General features: G+C 41.3%; 1 protein-coding gene and 1 long non-coding RNA gene across 5 annotated transcripts in view; both read right to left on the reverse strand.

Annotated features, from left to right (window-relative positions):
* Positions 1 to 26,577, reverse strand: part of OSBPL5 (oxysterol binding protein like 5) — a 192,882-nt gene that overhangs the window by 98,487 nt on the left and 67,818 nt on the right. Inside the window, exon 1 of one of the 4 annotated variants that reach the window (XM_020788746.3) lies at positions 21,788 to 21,868. The exons of the other annotated variants lie outside the window; for them this stretch is intronic. The gene's annotated coding sequence lies outside the window, so the exon portion shown is untranslated. Of the gene's footprint in view, positions 1 to 21,787; positions 21,869 to 26,577 lie in introns of those variants that run through there. 4 annotated transcript variants of the gene reach the window in all.
* Positions 13,677 to 14,513, reverse strand: LOC144586123 (uncharacterized). Its single transcript, XR_013540864.1, has 2 exons — positions 14,392 to 14,513; positions 13,677 to 13,847 (listed from the first exon to the last, which is right to left on the reverse strand). It is a non-coding gene; the product is annotated as an uncharacterized LOC144586123 (long non-coding RNA).

A 26,577-nucleotide genomic window follows, 5' to 3' on the forward strand; every position in this document is an offset into this window, starting at 1 on the left:
CAACGGGAGTAGGCAATAGTTCCAGGCAAGGAAAGGGCCCATCTATCCTAATTTAGGTACTTTGTGGCATGCAGGATCCTGGAAGTTGTTTCTTCTGCAAAGATCCCTAGCCAGTAAGACAATTAAGCTGACTACTGAAACTTAAGTTGATCCAAGATGTATTTCTCCTTAGGTATTTCTACTGAATAGTAAAAACAACCTTGTTGTGAGTGCACCAAACACTGAGTAAATCCTCTCGCTTCTTTTGCTTCACCTATGTAATATTGACTGCAATCAGCCATGTAGCACAAAAAAATCTACTAATAAAATCATTCCAAATATACAAATAATTCTGCTAATTTTACCCATATCTTTAATACACTGGGGTATGTATGTGTATGTGTATCAATCTTTGGGTACCCTAGAAGAGAAATGGGGAGATTTTGTTTGGTTCTCATTTAAATACAAAATAACCAAATATGCATACTTCCCAAACCAATATAGAAGCTAGGATATAAGTATCCTTTGGCTTTTCCTTTGGTTAATTTTTTTCCTGGTTTTTGGCAGCAGAGACATCATCTTGCAAACAAAAGTACGCATAGCCAAAGCGATGGCTTTTCCTGTAGTGATGTATGGAAGTGAGAGCTGGACCATAAAGAAGGCTGACCACCGACGAATTGATGCTTTTGAACTGTGGTGCTGGAGGAGGCTCTTGAGAGTCCTCTGGAGTGCAAGGAGAACGAACCTATCCATTCTGAACGAAATCAACCCTGAGTGCTCACTGGAAGGACAGATCCTGAAGCTAAGGCTCCAATACTTTTGCCATCTCATGAGAAGAGAAAACTCACTGGAAGAGATCCTAATGTTAGGAAAGTGTGAAGGAAAGAGGAGAAAGGGATGACAGAAGATGAGAATATGACCCAACTCCGGGAGGCAGTCAAAGACAGGAGGGCCTGGTGTGCTCTGGTCCATGGGGTGACGAAGAGTTGGACACAACAAAACGACTGAACAACAATAAATTAGTAGACAAAGGCAATAAATAAACCAGCCATTTCAAAGTGGGGTGATTATGTAAGTCAGTGGAAAAATTTTAACAGAGCATCATCTTTAAAAGAGTGAGACTTCTAAGACTCCAGTGACGTCCATACAAGATGAGAAACTGCAGATCTGAGGGAGTCAAACTGACAGACAGGCAGGAAGGAAGAGAATATTTTCCTGTGAGCTTCTGTAAATTAGACCTTCTTTCATTTGGCACCTGGTGAATCTGGCAGATTTTTACAGTGGCAGTTGGTGACACTTCCCTTTGGCTCAAAAAGGCTGTTCTTCTCCAAGTGTTAATCTTCACCCAATGTTGGAGGAACACATACAGCCTAAGATAATGAGTCTGACTGCTTGACTGCAGAGTAAAACATTACCACATGACAACAGATTCTTGAATTAAATCAAGGTGTTCTGTGATTTCCAAACCTTTTGTAACATCTCAAGTGAACCATAACTTCCACCCGTACAAAGTTGCACAAGCACAGCACAACATTGCCTGTGTACTCATAAGTAAGTCCCACTGAGTTCAGTAGAGTTTACTTCCAGTTTAAAGGGCACAGGATTGCAGCCTTTCAAAGATCTAAAGCAAAAGCAAAAGAAAAGTGTGCTGCTTATCTACCACCTCATAGTGATTAAAGTTCTCTGGGAGGTTTACAATTTAATTATGTAGGCTACATGCAGCAATCTGGGTACTCGATTTACTGACTCTGAAAGATGGACGTCTGAGTCAACCTTGAACCAAGATGAGAAAATGGATAAGCATCCCTGAAAGGCCTTGAATTGCACTTGTGTACTATTTGGGCCTATTGGGACCTGGGGTCTCCTCCTTCAGTTCCATTGCTTGCCTTATTCATGGGTTGAACCTTGTAGAAGCCTGGATTAGGAACATAAGAAGCGGATTTATATTGACTCAGATGACTGATTCATCTAACTCAGTATTGTGGCTAGGAGTGGATTTCAAAAATTTCCCCAGTTCTATCTGAAGATATCAAAGAGTGAACATGTCACTGTTTGAATGCAAACCTTTTCGCCTACCACTCAGCCAGGGCCCTTGTTTCTCTTCCCATGGACCTTGTCCCTAGAAGTCACAGTAATTTGCCTCTGGTATTGTTATTGTCTGTTATGCAGATGGACAAGACAGGTTGATATGACAAGGTCAGCAGCATATCATAAGGTCAAGAGAAGACCCAGTGTGGGCTCAGTGTTTCCCAGACCGTCATATCTTGCTGAAGGATTTCTCATGTATGTCTGGTGTAAATTAGTGCCAAGCAATAACCAGCAAAGCACTAAAGAAGCAATACTGGATTCTGCACATATTATTGGCTTAACTTTCATTAAAACAGTGTAGTTCAGAAACAAACAGTGTAGTTTCAGAAACCAAATCTTCTTTGCTTGTATGTTTCATTATGTTTCACAGCCTGAGTCACCTTTGTAGTTCAATATCCAAAAGGCAAGAGATACCCCTTTTTCCTTCCTTAATTCTCACTTTCAGGCTGGCTCTGAGATATTAAAGGGCATGTAATGCATCCAAGTACATATAGAGACCCTGTTTCATGGCATAACTTCTCAACATATCCCAGAGAGCAAGGCAGTGAGTACCATCCAGGATAAATAAAATGAAAACTTGGTCTTTGGAATAGGTGATACTGGAATTTCGTTTTTGGAATAGGCTTCAGATATGCACCTGAAGAAGCAGCCAACAGTTCTTGAAACTCTACGGCAAATAAAACTCGTTTGTCTTTAAACAAACAGAAGTGGTTTGTTGTCTTTGCTGCGAAAGACTATAGACAATACATCTACCCTTCTTTTAACAGACTTCTTTTTAAAAAATGCATTTGAAAGACACGATCCATTTCTGACAAATTCTGACAAGTATGAACCATAAGTTAAAAGTTGACTCTAAGACAGATGAGGGCAATCTCTAGAGCACAGGTCACCAAGGGGGTGCAAAATGGTTTTTTATGGGGGGAGGCATCATGGTTATTTTAGATGGCTGTCGTGGTGGGGATCAGTCGGTAGCAGCAGCAAAGGCTCTCTCTTGGGGAGAGTTCCCTCCTCCATGGGAGCAGCAGCAGCAGTGCATCAAGCAGAAATGGCAGCCGCTGGTGCCTGCCAGAGAAGGAAGAGGTGGCGACAGCTAGGCAAAGCCTCACAAATGGTGACTGAACAGGGACTTTGCTGTGGTTTCTTGTGCACAGCAGAGACTTGAGTTTTCCTTCACACTACCTGTGGAGGAGCTGCCTGGCGGGGTCCTTTTTATGCAAATGTGGCAGGGATTTGATACTGGATATTGAAAAAAGGGGGTGTGACTCAAAAATGATTGGGAGACACTGCTCTAGAGATTAAACATTTGCAATCTAAGTGTATTTTAACTCTTTTGTAAGCTGCCTTAGTTTCCAGATCAAGGAGAAAGGTAACATGGGACTGAAATGAAATGAAATGTCTTCCTGCTGAGGCTTGGGAGTTTCAACAACCTGACAACTTTTAAGTGGTGACTGTTCCCACCCAGACTGTAAGATTCTGGTTTTCGACCTTGTGAAGGTAAAATTTTCTAGCTCTGATGGAAGAGCACGGAGAACATGGCTTTTTTTTTTTTTTTTGCCTTCAAGGACCTATATATCATTTTGATTTGATTTAATAACATTGGTAGCCTGCTTTTCCAAACAAGAGATCAAGAGGGCTCCAATAAAGATAACACAGAATAAATACCCAATGCAATAAAAAGGGCATCTGACATACGGATGCAAGCCAACAATAAAACGACATAAAGGCACAAATAACAGAGAATAAAAAGAGAATAAAAATAAAAACACACTGCAGAATTAATCAAAGGAATTTTTAAAAACAAAGTTCCTAAATGTTCCCAAATCCCAAATGATTACAAGGAAGGTAAGTAGATAACTCTTTCACTGAAGCAAACAGATCACTTTTGGGCAATATAAATTGCATTTAAGGGATAATTTACATTTACATTTAAAAACTGGATGGTTTTACAAAGCTGAGATCATCCCACAAGAGGTGCAAAACAAGAAAGACATTCCTATCCACATATTAGTCAAGAATGTGTTGACTGGACTTGGGTGCTTTTAAGTAGAACAGTGGGTAAAATATTTTAAATAAAATTAAATATTTTAAATAAAATAAAATAAATAAATTGGAATTCTGACTGGCTTACTAGTGTCCTTTAACTCAACAGTCCCCTCCATATATGTTGAATTATACATCCCACTACCAACAACAGCATGATATGTAGGATGAACACATCAGACCAGCACCAGACCAATCAACCCTTTCTTTAAATTCCTCAGAGTTCATAACGCAGTTTTGGCAACTTAAACCAGAAACATTTAAATGGGCCAATTAAGGAGAAGAAGTTACATGTGTGCAAAGGGCAGGACTTCCTATTTAAAGGGCTTTCAGGCACAATCTTTTGTATTAGGGGGCATTTGGCATTAAGTCCCAAAGAATGAGACATTACAACTTTGGAAAATGGATTCAGACAGTTCTGTAAACATGGAGAGGTCTGTTTTCCCAAGAAGAGAGACTCAAATCCAAGGATTCAGCTTCCGATAGTCCCAGCAACACATAATTCTAAAACCATGTTCCTGAACTACGGAAGACTTTTATTCCAGAAAAATTTTCAAAAGCAGGGGAAAATTACTCTTTTGGATTCCAACTCCCAGGAGTATCCCAAAAGAGGCATCTTTTGAGCTGTTTCCTTGCCCTAGGCCATATATTGTCAGTTTGCTTACACAGCAGGAAAAGGGGGTTCCTTCAACTCTCCCTCTCTTCTGTATCTGTCCTTATATGACATTTCCACAGATCAGTTACCCACTTTCAAAGCCATTTTGTCTCCTTGGCATTTGGCTGAGTCAGTGCCTGGTGGAGTAAAATTTCATAGCAGCAGGAGCAATTTTTATTCAGACTGAAAGATCAACATTTGCAGCTTAGCTAAACCCCAGGGCAGCAGCTGTCTAACTGGGGATCTCTGATTAAAAGCAAGCTTTTTACAGTCTATTCTTAATTTTTTTTTTTAAGCCAACGTTTCTGATTATGTTGCTTGCTTAGGAGCTAGGCTTAAGCTGCGCTCGCCACAAGAACTGTAGGCTGATTCTGGGAATGTTTACCCAACAACTAAGGTATACCAAAAACAAGCACTCATTGCATTTCACTATCCTACGAACTGGGTTAGGTGGCAGGCAGGTTTTCCAAAAGTAGTCCAGTTCACAAAAATCGGATTTTTAACACTAATAATTAGAGATGGGCACAAACTATCCTTTGAACTAACAGGTGTTTGGTGCTTCCCAGCTCTGCCTCCTCCAGTGGGGGCCCATTCAGAGGCAGTGCCTGGAGGAGATGGGGCAGGAAAGACTAATCTGTCTAGAAGGCTATTCCTAATGGCCACTGCTACTGCTGATCTCTATTACATTATAGTAAAGACAGCCAACAAGGTATAGTAGCTGGAGTGTCAGACTAGGACAGTTGGTAGGTCCTGGTTCAAATCCCTACCGAAGCATGACTATCACTGGATGGCTTTGAGCCTCTCTTTCTGTCTCGCCTACCTTACATGGTTCCTGTGAGTGTAAAATAGGGATGGGGACAGCCATCAGCCAAAGCAGGAAATAAATATAATTACTGTTAGGCATCGCACACCATCATGGCGTGGCATCCTTTTACACAAGAACAAATCCCTGGCAGAGACATTTGCATACTAAAATTTAGAAGATGAAGACTACAGGGAAGAGCTGTCTGAGAAAAATGAATGCTGTGTGAGGTTGTATTGGTTACAGGAGAACTGGAGTGAGAACAAAAGAGCAAACCTATTGAACCCAGAGCCAGCCCTCAAGTTGCTCATACATCTGAGAAATGTGCAGGTAGAAAGAATAGAACTGATGAAGATATACTCTTTTGGGATGCGGTTTGCTTCTGGCTGCTCTCCTCCCTGAATACTCAGGTGTTTTTCTGTGGCAGAGCACAACCTGGCAGCCAATTATTTGGTAGACGTAATACCCACAGCTGGGCCCCAACTGACAGGAGCACAAGAAGCATGTATTTCCACCACTGAGCAATATGTTTTTGCACTCTTGTGTGGTCCCTTGAAACCACACAACCAGGGCTCCATTCTGCAGCTGTCACTGTCAGACAAACAGATGTCTAGCAGTAAGCTTTATATTTATCGGTGTGTGTGTGTGTGTGTGTGTGTGTGTGTGTGTGTGTGTGTGTGTGTGTGTGTGTGTGTGTGTGTGTGTGTGTGCGCGCACGCGCACGCGCGCGCATGTGTTTTCCCGGGCACAAGTCTATTTTTGTTTCCCTATAATGGTGCAATTCTCTTCATCACAATTAAAAAAACACAGATCTCCCCCAACTCCCACCCTGGCTACAATAACTGCAAGAAGGACAAATTTGGTTTGTTCCTAATAATAATAATAATAGTTTCCTTTCAGTGGTAATACATATAAATTGGTATTTAGGCATCCACAGATCGTTGCCAGCTACAGCAGCCCATACAAAGAAATGCATATATAATTTTTACAGTATCTTTCCTGTCATTGTACTATTTTAGATGGTACTGTCTTTAGAGATAATTACCTTTTATCTTTATAAATGAATGCATACAGAAGGCATGGAGAAACAAGCCCATTAGAGCCAGTGTTCTACTGCCTGGCTTAAACTTTGGCTTAATCTTCTTTTCTTTTTCTGGTACACATAAGGAATCTAGTATATATGGCAACATACAAGGTGAATAAAGACTTCAAGATATACATTCCCCTTCCTTTCGTACTTTTCCAGTCACACCGGGGAGCCTGGCTGAGAATCTGGGGACTGGGGTGAATGTCAATAAACCCGGCAGTGGCAAATTATTCCCTCTGCCTCAGAATAGTGAAGAGAGCCATGCCTCTCTACTCAAGAGCTTCCTCCTCCTGCGCTATTTTTTGGCAGACAGTCTGAAGACACAGCAAATGTATTTAGTCTGTCAGCAAGTCCTGTCGTCACAAAGCTAGTTAATCAGTTAAATTTTGTTCAATGTAACCAGTTAATATTTTTCTACAAAATGCTGTTTGTTTTGATCTAAAAACTGTGAGTAAAATAGAAACTTTTTCATTTTTTTCTCTTTCCAGTGTCTCGGAGTGAATTAATGAAGCAGCAAGCACTAGCTGAAGAGAACTAAACAATAAGTGGTGGTGTATTCAGAGGAGACTTGAAGCTAATTTTGCTCTGTAGGTCCTTGACCTTTTATCCTCTGAGTAGTTAGAGGCTTTTCAGCCACATTTCCACTCTCAACCTCCCCCTGAGCAGTACGCATACACTTGGAAACAAGTGCCAAACCATGGGTGGCACAAAGACTAAGCAGGGGTGCCTTCCCCTCCACCAAATCACAGTGAGAGACCATCCTCTCCATCCACGAGTCACCACAGAGTCAAAAAGAAATGGAAGGGAACTACTATATCAGCTGGCATTGCTATATACACAGAGATCTAATGCATATATTCTTCTGCGGGCAGTTTTTGTTCTTGTTGGCTTGGCTTGCAACAGAACCGCAGTTTGCCAACCTTCAGCAACCACAGCCTCCTCTCTTGTACATCACAGAAACGTGGCAACTATAGCAAGAACCCTGCCCATGGTAGAACTTTGCCAACTGTTTCATTCCTTTTGGCAAGAATTCAGAGAGTATCAGCCACTTTCCTTTCAGCTTATGGTAGTTATAGGGTTGGGGTTTGACAGCAGTCACTTAGAATCAAACTAGGCCAGTTAGCATGATATTAAAAGCAGGTCTACTTGATTAAGTGGCAAAATCTGTTTGACATAACAGAAACGTCTCACAAATTAGCATGCTTGGCTTTGTGATTGGCCACTGGGAAATAAACAAAGGCTTCCCTTGCAAATCTGATTGTTCAGACATGCTCCTCTCAACGAACTGCACTGATGGAGAAAAAAAATGTGAAGCCGACATCTTGTGTAGCTGGATCCCCACCTTCAGCCAAATGCTGCAGGCAGGAAGTACCACATGACAGATTGACACTAACATGTGCTGAACAAAATGGGGCCTTACTTTAGTCAATTAATAGAAACAGCCCTTAATCAGTTGCGGGGCCATGCCACGTGACATGAAAACTCTCTCAGTGGTGTTTGAACCACAAACACATGAAAATTCTCCCTTGGTATAGTCATCAATATGTGTGTGTGAATATGTGTGTTTTGCCAGTTTCCATCACAGCTGCTTGAATCTTTCCCTTTGGGACTCATTTTATCCCTCTGCCCCCCATGCACTTCCCTTCTCTCCAAACAATGCCTTAATCAGAAAGGCCACCAAAAGATCACTAGTAGATCTACTGCAGTTGGTGGGATGGATGGCATAGGAGACAGTGGTGGGCAGGGCTATGGGCAAAAGTCTGTATTTGTGCACACATGCAGACTGCAGACCAAGAGAGGGACACATTCTCTCACTCAGGCAGGCAGCCATCCACATGCACGTTGCATGAAAATCATTGGGTAGGAGTGGTCTGTCTGGGGGGGAGCCAGAGCCTGGGGTGGGATAGTGCCCCACATGCCCTAATTATAGACCAGTCTTAACTACAAAAGATGCTTGAAAAAACAAACACATTTGAATGCCTAACTGGGTGTTGTGCTGCCTGAGCGAACAGGCATGCTGAAGCTGAAGTGACCTCTGTCCCTCAAATGACTACGTGAGAGAACATTTGTGAAACCTAGATAGGCTTCTAAATAGGCTTCACTTTCAAAATAAATGGAGGGATATTAAATGCAATAATTAGTTATGTATGTAAAAATGAATGAAGAATTGATAGAGCAATCAATCGATCAGTCAGTCTATGGGTAGAACAGGTCAGTGTCTTGTCCTGAAAATATTAAAGTTGCAAGTCGTAACTAACTTTAACTAGACTCTGTAAGAACTATTCATCTTTATTGAGCAATTGCCTCCTATTAGAAAAACCTTTTAGAAACTAGAATCTGGATTCCCTCCTCCTTCTTGTCCTCAATCTCCACCCCACCCCCCACCGTCCCCATTCCACCTTTCAGGCTACTGATGCCCCAGTAAATAGGTATGAATGAGCAGGCAAAATAGTCAGGATGTTTTGTGCACTTTTAATGGACTCATTAGGAGGAGTGTATCTCTCCCCGTGTGTATTTAACAGTGAAATCAGAAAAAAATAAGGCTTCAGATGCATGACTGTATCAGTCTAGAAAGCCAGGAGATGCTATTACTTCCTTGCTTGTTGAGATCCAGTCCAATATACATAAACTTTTTTTGCACACTTTTTTTTACAGTGGAAAATCACTGAGACACCTCACAGCTGTTTTGCACATAAAGGATATCCTGGAACAGTAAGGGGCTTTCTATAGAAAAAGTCTAAGGTGTTGTCTTTAAAGACACAGCAAGTGCCAAAGTGGTGCTCACAAATTAAAAAGATAAGGAGAGGTTGGGGTAGACACCAGAGATGTCTGATTTCTACTATATCAGGGCTAGGCCGCTTCACGCCCCGAAATCTGCAGATCACTAACCTGATCATTACTGGCACAACAGCTTAATCTTACAGTATTTGCATATAAGGGAATGGCCTAACTATTAGCCTGGGATGAAAACCAAAAGAGGAAACTCACACTCCCTTTGAATGGAATGACTCAGTTTGACGACATGGACATAAAACTGGAACTCAGATTCCTGCTAAGACATGGACTTACTCAATTGGTTTCATGCATAGTCTTAAGGTCACTCATACCTGTCAGCCACATTTGTGCACCTGTAAAATGGAAACAATGTAGTACCCAATTTTCACAACTTTGTTTGAGGAGAATCAAGATAAAGACAACAAAATTATTCTGCACAGTTAAGTAATAAAGAGGGTACATAATAATGTTTACACCAGACTCAGCTATTCTTGATTCAGCATCCTAAATGCTTTGGAAGGCCTTACTATTAATTTTGCAAGCATCACTAGTTCAGGACATTTCAATTAGGCCAAACACAAGGGACAAGGAGGGTTATTATGGTACAAGAGTAGCTTGGCCAGGTTCTGTCCAACACTAAAGTGTATCTGTTGGAGAGGTTGGAAAATACAGCTGGGAGATTCCGGATGTGGTAGTTACTTCTCCAAGTTAAGGAGATCCCCGAAGATATTTAAGATTAGCCACTATGCATTGTTAAAGCATTTAACAAGATTTAACAAAGATAAAGCTGGTCGCATCGCATTTTCTGGTCATGTTTTTAAGGTCTGTATTAAATCTGGGCCTACTAGGGAAAAGTAAGAAAGGGCATGACAAAGAAAACAGACAGAAAGGCCTCAGTGTAAAATATACTGCAAATTAAAATAAGATGTTCTGGAAAAAAAAACAGACACCACAAGTCTGCTGCACAAAGTCAGTTTCAGAATTTATATTCCTCTCTTTGCTTGAATGAGTCTGTTGCACTGACAGCAATTTTGGCTGTGAACACTACCACTCCATACGTGTTGTGAACATTTATCTTCTAGGACCAGCCATAGAAGCCCAAGTCTGTCGGATATTACTTTCATGATGATCTCGTATTTTTAAAAAGGTAGTCAGGGGTGGGCAAAGTGGGGCTTCCCTAAGCCTGTTACTACAGCCTGTGGCCCCATCAAATCTTCCCTAACTTGACGAACAAAAATGGTTTTTTTTTTCCCATGGAGAAAAAAAAACCATAGTGAGCACTCCAGGAGCAGTGGTTCACCCTTCATATAGAGAGCCAGGCTTTCCTGCGGTACTTCACACTCCAGAGTACCCATTTTGCAAAACCAGAACAGGATTTCTGGCCGCTTAGAGTTGTGCTTTTTTACTTTTTCACAAGGTTGGCAGTCTGCAGAGGTCCTGGAGGATCCAAGGGACACAAAACTGGCTAGCAGACCTCCTGACGTTTCCCACTCTAATCTCCCCTGATCTGTTTTCATTTTATTGTGAGAGATGGACAGAGAGAGAGAGGGAGAGAGAGGGAGAGAGAGAGAGAATTAAAAGAGAGCAGGATTGTAGAAGTGTGGAACTGGGCGTGTGGAAATTTTAGGTTATTCTTTCAAGGCAATGAGATTGACCAAAGGCCAGATCATTTTGAGGAGAATAAAAAGAAAAGTGAGGGGCAGGGTAGGCAAGATGTCACATTACAGTCTGTTATTTCCTGTGTTCTATTCTAGATTTCCAGTGAAAGAAAACATAAAGGAAATAAAAGGTGCTCTGTCTTCATCAGCAAATAAATACTTTCTCCATTCAGAGCAGGACCATCAGAGCTATACTATATTTCATCTTTTCCTCCTAAGACAAAAAAACAAAACAAAACACCAGCTTGTCCTAAATTCACCTGTCTTTTCTCTCTCTTCCCTTATTAGAATTGCATCTGTCATCTTTACGGTAACTGCTGGTTCCCACTAGCCACAATGTTATTAGATCAGGTTTGAACTAACTCATAAACATTGCCTGTCTATATTACTTCTGGTCTTTAATTTTTGGCAAAACCTTTGGAAGCCTTGTTCAAGCTATTTCATTTATCCTTAGGCTCTCTTTCCTTTCAAAATGTTAACATGCAATAACTGATCTTCGCTATGAACAATTTGATTTTAGAAACACATTTGCCCTTACTGCCTTTATGCGCAGCTGTCACGGATTCTCAGCTGACCTTAGCTCTCGCTTCCTTTTTCTTCAAGACTTAGTCATTTAAAACTACAGCTCTCATTACAATTTAATTTTGCTTCAACTCTGGGTGGAAGTTCTAAGACTCTTTTGATCAATTTAATTTGCTTTATTCTTCTTACAGACACAAGAGGATTGCTCCAGCGAGGCCCCATTTTGTAACCTGCTGCTTTTTTGTGTGATTGACCACTGTGGATGAAAAGCTATTATAAACAAATACATTAGGGGGATAAAGGAGGGCCATTCTTTTGGCCTGGCAAACTGAATTGTAATTCTAAAAGATCAGAAGAGCTGGAAGGGACCCTATGGATCACTGTCCAGCCCCTGTCATGCACAGTGGGGAATTGAACCCCCAACCTCTGGCTCCACAGCCAGATGCCTAAACCACTGAGCTATCCAGCAGTTACAAGTCAAAGAGAAGCTATATATACTATTTACTTTGTGGCTGGGGACCACACTGCTTGTCAGAGCATCTCTCCCCAGTGTCATCTGCCCACCCACCACACCCTTCCAATCTATGCCCCTCCATGTTGCCACTCTGAGAGAGGGCTGGAAGTCTTCCACGAGGAAGGCCTTCTTTGTGGTGGCACCAATTCTATGGAACTAGCTTCCAGTGGAGTTACACCTGGCCCTCTCCCTGCTTACATTTAGAAGATATTTAGACCGATTTCAAGGAGGACTTCCATAACAACCCTGCCTAACGCTGTGTCTAGCTGTATTTCTCTCTTATAGAGAAGAGAGCCTTGCACTATTTGTGTTTTGATGGTTTTATGGGTTTTCTTTTTTTTACAGTTTTACACTGTTCTTTGTCTTTTATTTTATTTGTTGTGAGCCACTCAGAATAGTGCATTGCACTAATGGGTTAGTATATAAAACTAATGAAATAATACAGTTTCAAATTATTAACATTATTCAGTCTCTAGACAAAGCAGGCACTAAACTATCGTTGGCAAAAAGGTGTTCAACAACACAAAACAGTTATTTGAAAATTGTGATCTCCACCTGGATAACAGTTGATCTGGCAGTTGAAAGACTTCACTCAATAGCTGAACATCTGTTCCTCCTTAGCCATACAGGCACTCCTCACTTATTGACGGAGTTCCATTCTTACGACTAGACCTTTAAGTGAACTCTGGTTGATAAGTGATGAGCAATAAGAGTGTATAAGGGAGTAATAAATCATGTGCCATTAAGAAGGGGCGTGGAGAAGATGCAAAAATGGATTTACAAGGGTCGTAAAGGGTCGTAAATCCAAGTGGTCATTAAACAGGTAGGTTTTTAAGTGAGGAGTGTCTGTAGTAAGTTGCACTAGAGAAGGACCATTGAAGCAGTGCAGATTTGGCAAGTGAACTTTTTAATAAATTTGATTGATTCAAATGGGCCTACTCTATCTGTAACATGCTTTAGCATACTAAGCTACAACTAGAGTAGGCTCATTTGAATCAATGGAATTTACAGAGGAATTCACTCACCAAATTCCCACTGATTCAATGGATCTACTCTAGTGCAATTTACTACACTAAGAAACAGTGAAGGAATCCTACTGGCCACCTAAGCTTCTGTTAAGTACAACTGCCAATCATAGCAGCAAATTGTTGGTAATTAACAAACTGCTGGTTTTGCTCCCAGTTTTGTGAACGGCATGTGACCAGGAACCTAACTGGCTCTTCATTGTTTAGCAGTGATTCACCAATAAGACTCTGGTCAATATCTGCATATGAGCAAGCTGATTCTGAACGCACTCAAAGCATAGGAATTTAATTTGTTGGTGCTATTCATAGCAGTATAATAATTATTATTTTTAATCTTACAATATTTATTTGCTTGGCCTGCTACCTTTCATTCCTTTTTTAAACTTTTCCTCCACAAACTCTCTTAGAAATGCTGAGGGAATTGCAAAGGTCTGTTGTTGCTTTGACTTTAGATGCAGCAACTCCAAACAAGAATGCTATGTTACATGCAAATCAGTGTCCACAGTTTTCGGTAAACACGTTTTTCCCCCCCTGCATTTCCTTTCTTCTGTATTTTACTATGAATGATCAAAAAGTATGCATTTTTCAGTTCTCATTATGTAACCAAAGCATGCTGCATTTTATGTGTTTTGTGATTTCTTGGTCTTACATCTTTGCTTTAGCATGTCTTTGCTGGTCAGCCTCTCAATCCAAGCAATTCATCTTTGTAATGAAACCATATTTCAATTTTCAAAAATTCACCAACTCAAAATATCCTCAAATGTACTTCACAATACATTTAAATGTACTGCATTGAGAAACTAGAATTGACTTGACTCTCTTGCTAATTTAGCTTAATCAGAGATGGGCATTTTCCTGGCACTTTTATTCCAAGAAATAAAATCTTTAAGCTTCACTTAGGGTTAATTATTATAATTATATTATAATCATCAGGAAATTATCGGTTCCACCACTTTCACAGGTGCATTTGGTGCGGCACAGGAGACAACCCTCTCCCCATTTCTGCTCCCCCAAACTACGGAACTCCCTCCCACAGGTGGCTAGGCTGGTCCCATCTTTGCTGTCCTTCCCCAAGCACACAAAGACCTTTTTCTTCCATGCTTAAGCTTTCCCTGCGTGACTGGCTGCCTGAGTGGGGTTCTTCAGTGGATCGTAGCGCCTTACTGCTTTGAATATGTTTTTATGTTGTTTCCATTTACCATAATTTATTGTGGTGTTTATTTGTTAGGTCCTTTTTAGTATGTACTTACTGATTTTAGTATACTTAGTATATACTTCCTGTTTTTAGCTTCACATTTAGTATATACTTTAGTATATTTAGTATATACTTCCTGTTTTTAGCTTTACATATTAGATCTCAGTTATGTCAGCCACCTTGGATCCTTCTTAAGGAGAAAGACAGGATAAAAATATTAGAGAGAATGAGAGAGGGTGTGAGGCAAACAGTCCTATTGTGCAGCACTGGAACTCAAGATCCAGTGGTTTGTTGTGGGTCTTCGTCCTATTCTGATTTTTAACCAAAATAATATCTAAGCATACCTTTATCTGATGGAAGTATTGGAGCACTCTCAAAGACAAGGGGCAAGTTTTAGAAACCTGGAGCAAGAGGAAGGGTGAGACCGAGTTTCTAGTAACAATCCTCTGGCCATTCAAATTATCCTCCAAAATGGTCCAAGGAACACATACCGCCATCTTTTATGCTGCACAGAAGTTCCTAGTTTATCTGTTACCTACTTTGCATACTGTATTAAAGGGAGGTGCCGTTCTTCACTCTCAACACGCTACACCAAAAGCAGAACCTTTGTTTTAATCATGACTCACGCTAACCACAAGAGATTCCCCCACAGTGATTCAATTCAAAATCACTAATTTAAAGAGGATGAGAAACAAGCCTTGAAAAACAATTTGTTCCTAGCAGTGAAAGCCTCTTCTGAAAGCAAGGAAGGATTAATGCTGGAGAGCCAGCAGTTACGGGAAAAAGAGCAAAACAGGTTGATTTGGCTGGTTATGTAAGCTGAAAGGGAAACCTGTGAAAATTTATATACACACAGGCTACAGCCAGACTATCTACAGAAATAACTGTTTAGCTAAAATGTACACAGAGTGACGAAGGAAAAGACAAGAGGGGGTAATGAACAGAAATGCAAGGCAAGAAAACATTGCCACTGTCAGCCAATGGTACTCAGTAAAATAATGCATGCTCAGTCTTCTAGTCTGGATGAAGTACGTATTTATCCTTCCAATGGGACATAAACAGGAGTAGTCAGAGAAATGTAACCAGCACAATCTGCCCCAGTATTTCTCAAGGATAGAAAGTATGTGATATTTGGCCTCAGACACAGCACCTTACTTCTCTTTGAAACCAATACAGTTCCTTGTTATTTGTGCATGTGTCTGAAGTTTGCTATTGCAGAAAACAAAGGCAGAGGATGCGTTGTTCATAGCACGAAATCAACTTCTTAGCATGGGATAGGTTTTGCTTCCTCTAATAAAAAACATTTAATGGAATATGCTGTCTTGGCTATCAAAGAAGAGGAAAGAATTAAGTAACATACTTGGAGTAACAGGCAAATGCGAGAGATGAACAAACAATAGGCTTAGAATGCCAAGCAACTGCACATTACCCGAAAGAGAAGAAAAAAAGAGTCTTATTCTGAAAGAAACTAAGCAGTAGCACAGCCTGCTTCAATCAAGGGATTGGGCATAAGTTGTTAGGCTGCAGTTCTCAGCCTGGCTCACCATTCATTCTGCTAGCCAGAGAGTTGCTGTCTAACAGCATTTGGAGGGCTACATGTTGCCACCTCATCTTGGATGCCAGCAAAATATATTATATATATTTGTAGTAGATGATGTAGGCCCCTTGGGTCCTTTTAAGGAGAAAAGTGGGTACAGACAGACAGACAGACAGACAGACAGACAGACAGACAGACAGACAGACAGACAGACAGACAGACAGACAGACAGACAGATAGATAGATAGATAGATAGATAGATAGATAGATAGATAGATAGATAGATAGATAGATAGATAGATAGATAGATAGATAGATAGATAGATAGATAGATAGATAGATGGTGCTAGGAAGCCAGTCCTATTATGCAGCACTGGAACTGAAGATCCTTGATTTTTTTAAAAATGCATCTGTCAACTATTATTATTTCTTATAATGCCATTCTAAGAAGGCTAAATAGGAAATGACCTGCAGTAGCTGCTTCAAGGAAGCAGAGCTCAGATGTCATTAAAGGGTGGCAAACTGTTCCTCATTTAATACTGTTCTTGTGTTTTTACTGCCAGGCACCAGGAGACGTGGCCGTGGATTTTTCTGCCAGAATAACACAGCTAGCTTAGAGGATACTATACCCTTTAACTGGGGGAGGAGGAATTTGTTTTGCTCCCTGATAATAGCAAAATGTTTTAGGCCAACCCTGGAAACAATTGCTTTCCAGCCCTTTTGCAATACTTGCTTGGTAATGCCAAGAGTTTAACTCATTGGCCAGCTGCAGTTTATAAACCAGATCATTCCAACCAGCTTCATACAACAAGACACTTTATATTATAACCTTGCATACAAATACTCTGTCTAAGCCAATGTCCGACAAAGACGACAGGATCATCTCCAGAGATCTGACTTGGTAGTGAACAAGCCCGGCTCTGCACTTTATTTGATCATCACATTTACTGTAAGTACAAGTGTTTCACAGGTGTTTCCCAGTGAGTTAAAACCAATGAAGTCCAAATGACAGGTGCACATCTGTCAGCCTCCATGTGCACTGCTAGGAAGCTGCAGCTCAGTCAGGACTCCTGGATATCTGGACACAGCTGTCAGCAAGCATGCATTTATCTTTCACATGTCAGTGCAGGAAGCATCAATTAAATTTCTCTGTATCTGCAGAAAGGGTGGTTGCCACTCAAGCATGGAAGCACTCAGAGTAATTAATCAGCAGAACATGCATGCAACTCAGGACAGAGAACGTCCATATATGTGATGGCTGTTGCCTGGTGCATTCAAACACATTCAAACACACTACAGAGTCAAGAACATCCCTTTCAGTTGTCCACTTGCAATTATTCCTTAGATCTCTTCCAAGATACTTCAAGGGGGCTTACCCTTAGGTAAGTAGGTAGATTTAGCCTAAAAGGCTACACTTCTATTAATGCAGTTCCCTGATCTCCTTCCATAAAGCTTGCATCCCAAATAGACTTACATTCCCAATTGTTCCACACCTTCCATTCCTACTTTTTCAAAGGATAAAAGATCCCAATCACAATGTTACTGAAGTCTCTGGACATCTTATTGGTCTTTACTGCAAACACTTCAAGAGATGACAACTCTTGGCTTGCTGAGCGCTAGCATCTAGGATAGAGCAGAAAACTTCAGGAACCTGTACAATTCTTCCCAGGTCTAAATACAACCTGTTATTGGATGAGGTGTGGCCCTACTACTTCCACTAGACAATTGATAATAGTTGTTCCCAAGATTTTCTAAAGGTGACAAAGTTTTGAGATTGGCCTGACATTTACTGGATCTGTAGGTGCTTTACCAAGTTTCGAGATGGCAAGCACTTACGACTTTCTCCAAATTTTTGAGTTCCTGAGAGAGTCAATACAGTTAATAAAGAAATTAAGTAGCCCCTTTTTTTGTTATTCTGCCAAAATGTTTTATCTGTTCTATGCGGATGTCATTGAGGCCTGCTGTTTTGCCATTTTTGCAGCTACAAATAGCTTTTTCCAGTTCGTTTAAGGTCTTGAAAGGCTACTGGTCTCCAACTGTTCATTTTTTTTTTTCAAGTTCAAATTCTGATGTCCTATGGCAATGTTTAACTGTGCCATTAATGAGAAGCTGATGGGCTATTTGATTTGTTGAAATATTGGCTTGAGTGGAGCCTTTAGTTGGTCCACTGTTAAGCTGTTTTAATAATCTCCAGGCCTTTGGCCTGCTTCTTGACATGGCTGTTCCTTCCATGAGTTTTATCCAATTATTTCTTAGTTTCTGAGCCTAGTATTGGTATGTGTGATGCCTAAAGGGTCATGTAAAGGCTAGAAAAGATTAATCATTCTCCAAGGAAGCTAACAATATAAACCTTGAGAGTGTGAGAGATAACAAAAGGAGATGAGAAAAGGGAAAGGCCAGAGCACGGTAATGACAAATATGATTCAATGCACTTATATTAGGCTTCCTTTCATCTCATTCAGAATGATGGCTACCGAGATGAAATACTATAAAGAAACCCACCGAGGGAAATGCTTAATCACTGCTTGGTGTTACAGATTTTATCTCTCTTTATGTGCTGATATTATAACCCTGCAGGCAATATACCAGACATAAATCTCTGTGGAAATATTAAGGTGTATAGCACTGAAATCGATTAAAGGAATGAAAATATGACTACCAAACAATGGGGCTGGACTGAGCTGCTCTGTGGGTTAGACTAGATCTTTGATACCCAAAGATTCAGCATGTTTATCCTCCCTTACTCCACCAGTAACTATGCCTATAGAGGCAGCGTTCATGATCACACACACACACACACAAAATGCACTCATTCCTTTTTCAGATGAATGCCCTGTAAGACCTACAGCCACAGTAGGAGACCTAATGTGATGGTACCCAAGATCTAGGCTACACAGGCCTCTGTTATTTCAAGGAACCCCAACTCACAATGGCTTACTTTGTGACCTCACACATTTGTGACCCTTCTTATTATACTAGCCAGTGCCTGCCACTAGTGCACAACCCTCACTTTGACAACCACTGTAGCCAGTGTCGTCTCTATGTCATCAAGGACAAGAGTCAGAGAAGGGAATGGAGATCAGCTGGGAGAGGAGTGGAGAGAGGAACGGAGAAGGAAGGGAAGACGAAAATGGAGGTTGCTGTGAAGAACGGAGGGGAGAAAAGCGCAGGCGTGAAAAGCAGCAACTGGTGGGAATAAAATTATTTGCTAACTTTCAGGTATGAATTTTTTTTCACAAACAAAACACCTTTGTTTATTTGCACACCATGTTTCTCTCTCAAAAGGGACCCAAGGCGGCTACAACTATACACTAATCACATATTTTTAAAACACCATAAGAAATCTATACCAGAAAACAAGCATGTATCAATATTAAAACCTCAACTAAAAACAATTTCAAAAACATTTTAAAAACTCTAAATTCAATGAGCATAGCATTCTGAGCCCCCCAACTGTTGTTTAAAATCCATCTTGAAAATGAAGTTTTTTGCCTCCGGATGGAAGGACATGAGGGAGGGGGCCAACCAAGCTTCATAGAGCAGGGTGTTCCAAAGCCTGAGAGCAACCACTGAGAAGGCCCTCTGAACCAGCAGGCAAAACAGTTCTGAATGTAAACAGCCTGGTTATTTTATTTTTATATTTATTTTATTTTTTTATTATTGTCAGGAAAGGAATTAGATCTCTAAGTCTGGAGGCCTGCTGAAGCTTACACTCAGGAAAAGAAACGCTGCCTTATGCTACTGGTTCATTTAACTCAGGTACATTGGTTAACAGAGGCTCACCTCGGTATCACTTAGGAGTCAAGTTCAGCTCTACCAGGAGATGCAAGGATTGAGCTGAGGCATTTAATGGAAAGCCACTCATTACCACTGAGTGCCCCATAAGTCTCTGTCTCTGCTGGTTAAGAGGCAAGGACAGCAAGAATGCCAATGAGAAAGAATACAGGATAGCGGCATAGTAGAAGGAGGAGAGAAAGATAGAATATACCTTGGTTCCTTCTATAAGTTTTTCATGAAAGGAAATACATTAGGACCCCCATGTCCACTGGGGATTGGTTCCAAGCCCCCCCCCCGATACTGAAAACCACTGACAAAAGTGAACACTGTAGTGTGGTAAAAAGAAAGAAAACAGGAAAAAATATTTGCACATGCATTACCAGAACTAGCCACTAGAGGGGGGCAGAGACCATGCTATGTATTCGTCATCGTTGTTTAGTCGTTCAGTCGTATCCGACTCTTCATGACCCCATGGACCAGAGCATGCCAGGCTCTCCTATCTTCCACTGCATCCTGTAGTTGTGTCAAATTCACGTTGGTTGCTTCGCAGACACTGTCCAGCCATCTCATGCTATGTATTATTCACTAACAAATATTCATTGCACATTCTCTGCCTCCCTCTAGTGCCCGTTCTGGTAATGCATATGAAAATAGGGTGTGTGTATGTTTCTGGATTTTTTTTCTTTTAATATTTTTAGTATTTTCAAACCATGGATAAGTGAATCAATGGATACTGATCCTATGAATAAGGGGGTCCTACTGTAGTATGAAAAAACTGGCATGCATCTACCGAAAGTTGTTTTCTTTCTCCAAGCCACAATTAAGACCAATCACATTTTTTCTGTGTTGAAACATAAGAAGGAAATGAAGACTTCTAATTGATATGGGGGTAGAAGAAGCTTGGGATTCATGTACTGTACTGTTCACCTCAATTACCTTCTCTCTTCCACCAGGTTTACAAGGTGTATAGAAGATAGAGATAGTGGTATTGGTATACGAATATGAATTAGAGTTAACGAGGGTCTCGCCCCCTGGGGCCAGATTGTCCATTCACACGTCCGCTGCTGCTGTTCGCCCCGCTCTTCCTTCCAATTGCTCTGGAATGCCCAGTCGGCTAGGCACTCCGGGCAGAAGGAGGGAAGGTGAGTCTCCCTGCAAGGCTGATGAGTGGCTAGCCAACCGGGTGCTCTGGAGCAACTGGAAGGAAGAGTGGGGCCACTGCCAGCCGTCTGACCCCAGAGGCCGGACCCTCGTTAACTCCAGCTGTGTGGTGGTATTCATATTCATACCACTATCTCTATCTTCTATACACCTTGTAAACCTGGTGGAAGAAAGAAGGTAACTGAGGTGAACAGTACATGAATCTCAAGCTTTTTCACCCACGGCTAAGTCACAGCTCAGCACTATGTCAGAGCTGAGGCCATTTTGACATGTTGTTTCGCTTGGTCTCCTGTGCCCCATGGAGTCACCAAAGTACAAGTTTGAAGAGGCAAAAAAAGGGGGGGGGCATGGAATACACCACACTAAAAGCCAGCTTGACTTATCTTCTTCTATTATGTACAGCCTGTTCCAGCAGCAAACACTGTAAAGAATTACAGATCATTATTATCAGATGATTGCAAAATGTACAAAGCCTCACTGGCACTTATGGCTCAAATTGCTGCCACTTGTATTTTCAAAGACACTTGTGGTCCCTTTGTTTTCCTCTCCCCATAGCAGTCTTGTCGTAGGTTGTTACACTCAGTGGTTCATAGGGATGGTTTAAGTCCAATTTACATCAAGGATCCCTTTTTTCCCTGTCAAGAACTGAACAGAAACACAAGTCAAAATGTTCCGCAGTTTCTAAGCTCCTTGCAAACAAGATGGAAGGAGAAAGAATAACATGCAACAGGAATAGAAATGAGTCAAGAAAATGCTGGACTGTTTACAAAACAGAGTACACCGTGTTCCCTACTCGGCTGAGCAAGTATTTTAACCTCAGATCTACAATGTAAAGATGTTTGGCAATCTCTCTTCCCTCTCTCCCGGGTTGGGATAGAGGTGAGTTAAAGCCAATATCCATTTAAAATATAAATAAATAAAATATGTCCAACTTTAAATTTTATTTCCTTCACACCTGATGCCTTAACTCACCAAATTCCTGCTGTTCCTTCATCAAAGCTGTACAGCTTTTCAAGCAGATATACAGTTGTTCAGGGGAAAGACTACTGCCTGATGCACAGAATCGTTCCCCTCTCTAGAGCTCAACAGAAGAAGGAAAATACTTTTTTTTCTTTTAAGTCCAAAGTCTCAAACTGTTTTTACACTTCACCACCTCTAAGAAATGCCTCTTAAACATTGGACAACCTTAAATAATTTCCGTTAACTATAATTTTTCTTACAGGACCACAAACTACCACCAGCAAGAAAGGTAGCAGCAGGAGTTATGAAACAAAGACCACTAAAGTTCAGGTCCTTAAAAAAATAAAATAAAAGGGAGGCACTGACATCTAATTGTTGGGATATCATCTTGTCCTTACATTCCAATGAAACAGTGTATTTTTCTTTAAAAACAGTAACTGGTATGAAGCTGCAAACTGTAACTTGCTACTGTTCTCCATTTTCTTGATCTCTAGCAAGGGTGGCTACTACTCTCAAGAAGTGGGTAGGAGAGAGGGAAAGCAACAAGGTCCACCCACCAGGCAAAGCCACACCTTTCCACCCTTCTTAGCTCCACCTGCACAAAGTTCCATCCATTTTCACTCAAGGAAGTGTCTCCTATTAGACATAATATCTGTATAGAAACCCCATGTCCAGAGAAGAATACTGTACTTGTGAATCCTGCATGACTCTAGGGACATACAGGAAGAGGAAGGTCGTGATCTTCACTTCCCATTTATGAAGGTCCAGAGAAGAATGCAGTGGCCAGACTGGAAGATTACATTTGGTGAGGTCTGGGTTCAATCCCCACTCAGCCATAAAATCCTGTAGAGGTAGTTTTAGGCCAGTCACTGTTTTTCCATCTAAATTTAACAGTGTTGCTGTGAGAATGAAATGGTTTGTATGTGTGAATGGAAACCATTGATGTACACACCTTGAGTTCTTAGAAAGAACGGTGGGTTATGCAGATGCAGTTGGGTCTGGCCCCCAAGGACCATAAATTATAACACAACAACCCTCATCTATAATATATCTGTGTTCCACATGGGCTGATAGTCTCTTTACAAATGTTCAAAAGTACTTTATATTCACAGACTCATTAAATTCATTTCTTCTCCGATTAATTATCTCCACAAATATTTCTCTTTCAAGTACAAAGACCTGATTAATAATAATTTGGCGTTTGTGCACGCGTCTATGAGTGCACTCACAGGAGGAGAGAAGGTGGCATCAAGAATCACTGCAAGTTTCAGACACAGACATGATTCACAAAACTGGTTAGGATTATACGGATGACCTTCAGAGAAGCTCAGACTTGTATATTCCCACTATACTCTCTCATCTTCAAGTGTGGTCCTAAGGAGATTGGAAGCTTTCGCTTCAGTTTTAGATGGCACATTTAATCTAAACTCTAAAGTGTAGTAATTTTAATTATGGTTTCTTGAATCAAACCAGGTTCTTAAATCACAATTTGCAGCTGTTTCAACAAATCATGGTTACGTTTAGCCACAGTTTGTTGGAGCCAGATGACATAGCAAGCTGGTTAATCCAAAGCAGAAGTTGTTGTTGTTTAGTCGTTAAGTCATGTCTGACTCTTCGTGACCCAATGGACCAGAGCACACCAGGCCCTCCTGTCTTCCACTGCCTCCCAGAGTTGGGTCAAATTCATGATGGTATCTTTGATGACACTGTCCAACTATCTCATCCTCTGTCGTCCCCTTTTCCTCTTGCTTTCGCACTTTCCCAACATCAGGGTCTTTTCCAGGGAGTCTTCTCTTCTCATGAGATGGCCAAAGTATTGGAGCCTCAGCTTCAGGATCTGTCCTTCCAGTGAGCACTCAGGGTTGATTTCCTTCAGAATTGATAGGTTTGTTCTCTTTGTAGTCCAGGGGACTCTCAAGAGTCTCCTCCAGCACCACAATTCAAAGGCATCAATTCTTTGGAGGTCAGCCTTCTTTATGGTCCAGCTCTCACTTTCATATATCGCTACTGGAAAAACCATAGCTTTGACTATGTGGACCTTTGTCAGCAAGGTGATGTCTCTGCTTTTTAAGATGCTGTCAAGGTTTGTCATCACTTTCCTCCCAAGAAGCAGTTTGTGGCTGCTGTCAGCATCTGCAGTGATCATGGAGCCCAAGAAGTACAAGTACTGTATTCAAATTCTTCTTTGTCAGAGGAAGAAGGGGAAATACTAGTGCAGGGAGAGAGTTATATGTGAACTAGACCAGTTGCTGTGATGGCTGGAAAGACACAAATACAGATTTATCAAGACAAAAACTGTCTGTTGATGAAAGGATTCTAAATGAATCTTCTAACTCAATAATCTATGCATGCTTTCCCTTTCAAGCTCAGTAGCAGTTGAGCAAAAACAGCACCTCAACCAAACAATACATTTAAAAAAAAACACAAGAGCATAACTGAGAGGATGCTTGAAATCAAGTACTGTACTCTGGAATGCAAGAGTGGACCAACCTGAGGTCACTACAGCATATTTGTATTTGTTTTTGCAATACCCCTTCCAGAAGACTTTTCTTCTTCATCTCTGGCATCAGAGATAAATTGGAATATATTATGGCCAAAGGATCCAGGGTGACCTTCTGTTCCAAACCATCGGCCTACCCATCCTCTCAGGGGATGATTACATAGGGATTTGTCCCACTGCTTGGTCTACTCTGGGGATAGGCTAGTTTGCTCCTTTTCCCAGCAACCACACTGCATAAGCGTCAGCATGAACCAGCCTGTCCCTGGTACATTTCTACTTACAACTTTTTGGCTCTTTGTCAGGGCTACTGTTTTAAGATGTGGATAGAACTGCTCCATCTTGGTTCAGTTCCACCATGTGCAATAACTGGGATTGAAGCAAAGCAGATGGCTTAAACCATTTAATGATATTGGGAAATTGAAAGCTTCGTCTGCTCCTTCATGGAGGAGGAGAAAGAGGAAACAAAGTGTTTTTTAAGGCTTTTAGGGCAGCACTAATGCACTATGCCTTTTAGATTTTTTTATTAAAATTGAAAGTTTCCTTTTTTGTTTTCTTTCTTTCCTTTTTTCCTTTAGAGCAGGGGCCTCCAAACTGTGGCCTGCGGGCCAAATCGAGCCGGCCTTGCCTTTTTATCCACCCCAGTGTACGCGCACATGCATGCATGTGAGCGCACGGGACTGTGAGCGTGTATGCATGAGTGCGTGCATGCGGGCGTATGGGAGTGCAGGCAGGCATGTGGGTGGGTATACACGTGCACACACACGCATATGCATGCCAGAGCACATCTTCCTTTGGCCCTCAAAAATCCGGAACATATACTATTGTGGCCCTCACTCTGAAAAGTCTGGAGACCCTTGCTTTTTACTTGTTCAAGGTAAATCAGATATTTAAGGAGTGGCTTTACAAGTTCCAGTAAGTTTCCATGGCCAACCCGAGTCTCCATAGTCTGCCACGTTATCCAGAACATCACACTGGGTACCTTTATATGACCTTAAGTGACCCTATTTGGCTCAATCCAGCATGCTTCAATTTGATCACCTAGCTAAGCCCTGAAAAGGCATGTTGGAAGTCTAGATAATTTACTGGCACAGATTATATGTTCATATATTTTCAAGGTAAAATGAGTCTAAGGAGAAGGCTGGGTGCATTTTGATGTCTCTCCTCAACTGCTTTGTGCATGCTCTAAATGTAGGACAGACCAAAGAACACCTGCAAAAGGAGCAGTAACACCACTGCAGGTGCTCAGAAGGAGAGTCTTTCAAAAGTGGAAATAACTGCCTCCAGTCAAGAACCAGGAAACATTTATTTAAAAAGCAAATCACAGATGTCCTAGGAGTGAAAAGAAAAGGTCAAAACAAAACACTAACATCAAGAACCCCCCCCCCCCCGCTTCAAAGCCAGAAGGCTACCCGTTTACCATCTCAAGGTCAAATGTCACTGTAAAGTCTTTAAAATATCAGCCAAGCACCTGGGGCTGTTGTTAGAAATCTGTTGTAAGTTATGGGTTTTTTTTTCTTTAAACAAAACAAAGAGCACCCATAACCTAGGAAATGGTGTCACCCGTGACCCATAACTTAACATATGCACTGCTCATGCTGCCCCGCCTTCATGCCTGCTTAAATAATCTAAGACGCTGAGCTAAAAGGGGCTTCCTGATGGGAAGCATCTACAAAATGGCTACAGATGACGATATTTATTACAGAGAAAGGGCCAGGTGAAAATACCACACAGATGCCCTATCCAGATGTATATATGCAAGCTGATCACACACACACACACACACACACGCACACACCTCTTCTCTACAATGTGACTGTCTCCCATGACCCAGGGCCTTTACTGATTCAAACAACCTCTTGTTTTCTTGGGTGTGTGTGTGTGTCAGTCTTCATCCTTAGAAGATGAAGTTCAGTAGAGTTCAATTTGCGTGAGATTCAGGGTGGGCTTCAAGCCTGAATTCAACAGGTGAATTCTAGAATCCTTTGCTGGAAAGTCATATCCATCCAAACTATGCAGTGCCAGGAGTCTTCTGGTCATGGGGCATAGGCAGCTTGTGCAGGAAGCAAATAGGGGCACACCACCCTGAAATGGAGGTATGAAGCACCTCTTCCACCTCAAGACACCACTGTGTTCCAGCTACGTATATGTGACAGAAAACTGGAATGGTATATAGTAACAAACAAGATAAAACAGCAGTTCTCCAATGCAAATTTCACCTCAGCCACAAATTAACTAGAGGACATCATGGAGGCCAGTATGTTCCCAGCCTCAAGTGCTCACCTACAGCATGAAGGTAGTAACC

The sequence above is a fragment of the Pogona vitticeps genome, chromosome 1, assembly GCF_051106095.1.
Source record: "Pogona vitticeps strain Pit_001003342236 chromosome 1, PviZW2.1, whole genome shotgun sequence".
In the NCBI taxonomy this organism is placed as follows: Eukaryota; Metazoa; Chordata; class Lepidosauria; order Squamata; family Agamidae; genus Pogona; species Pogona vitticeps.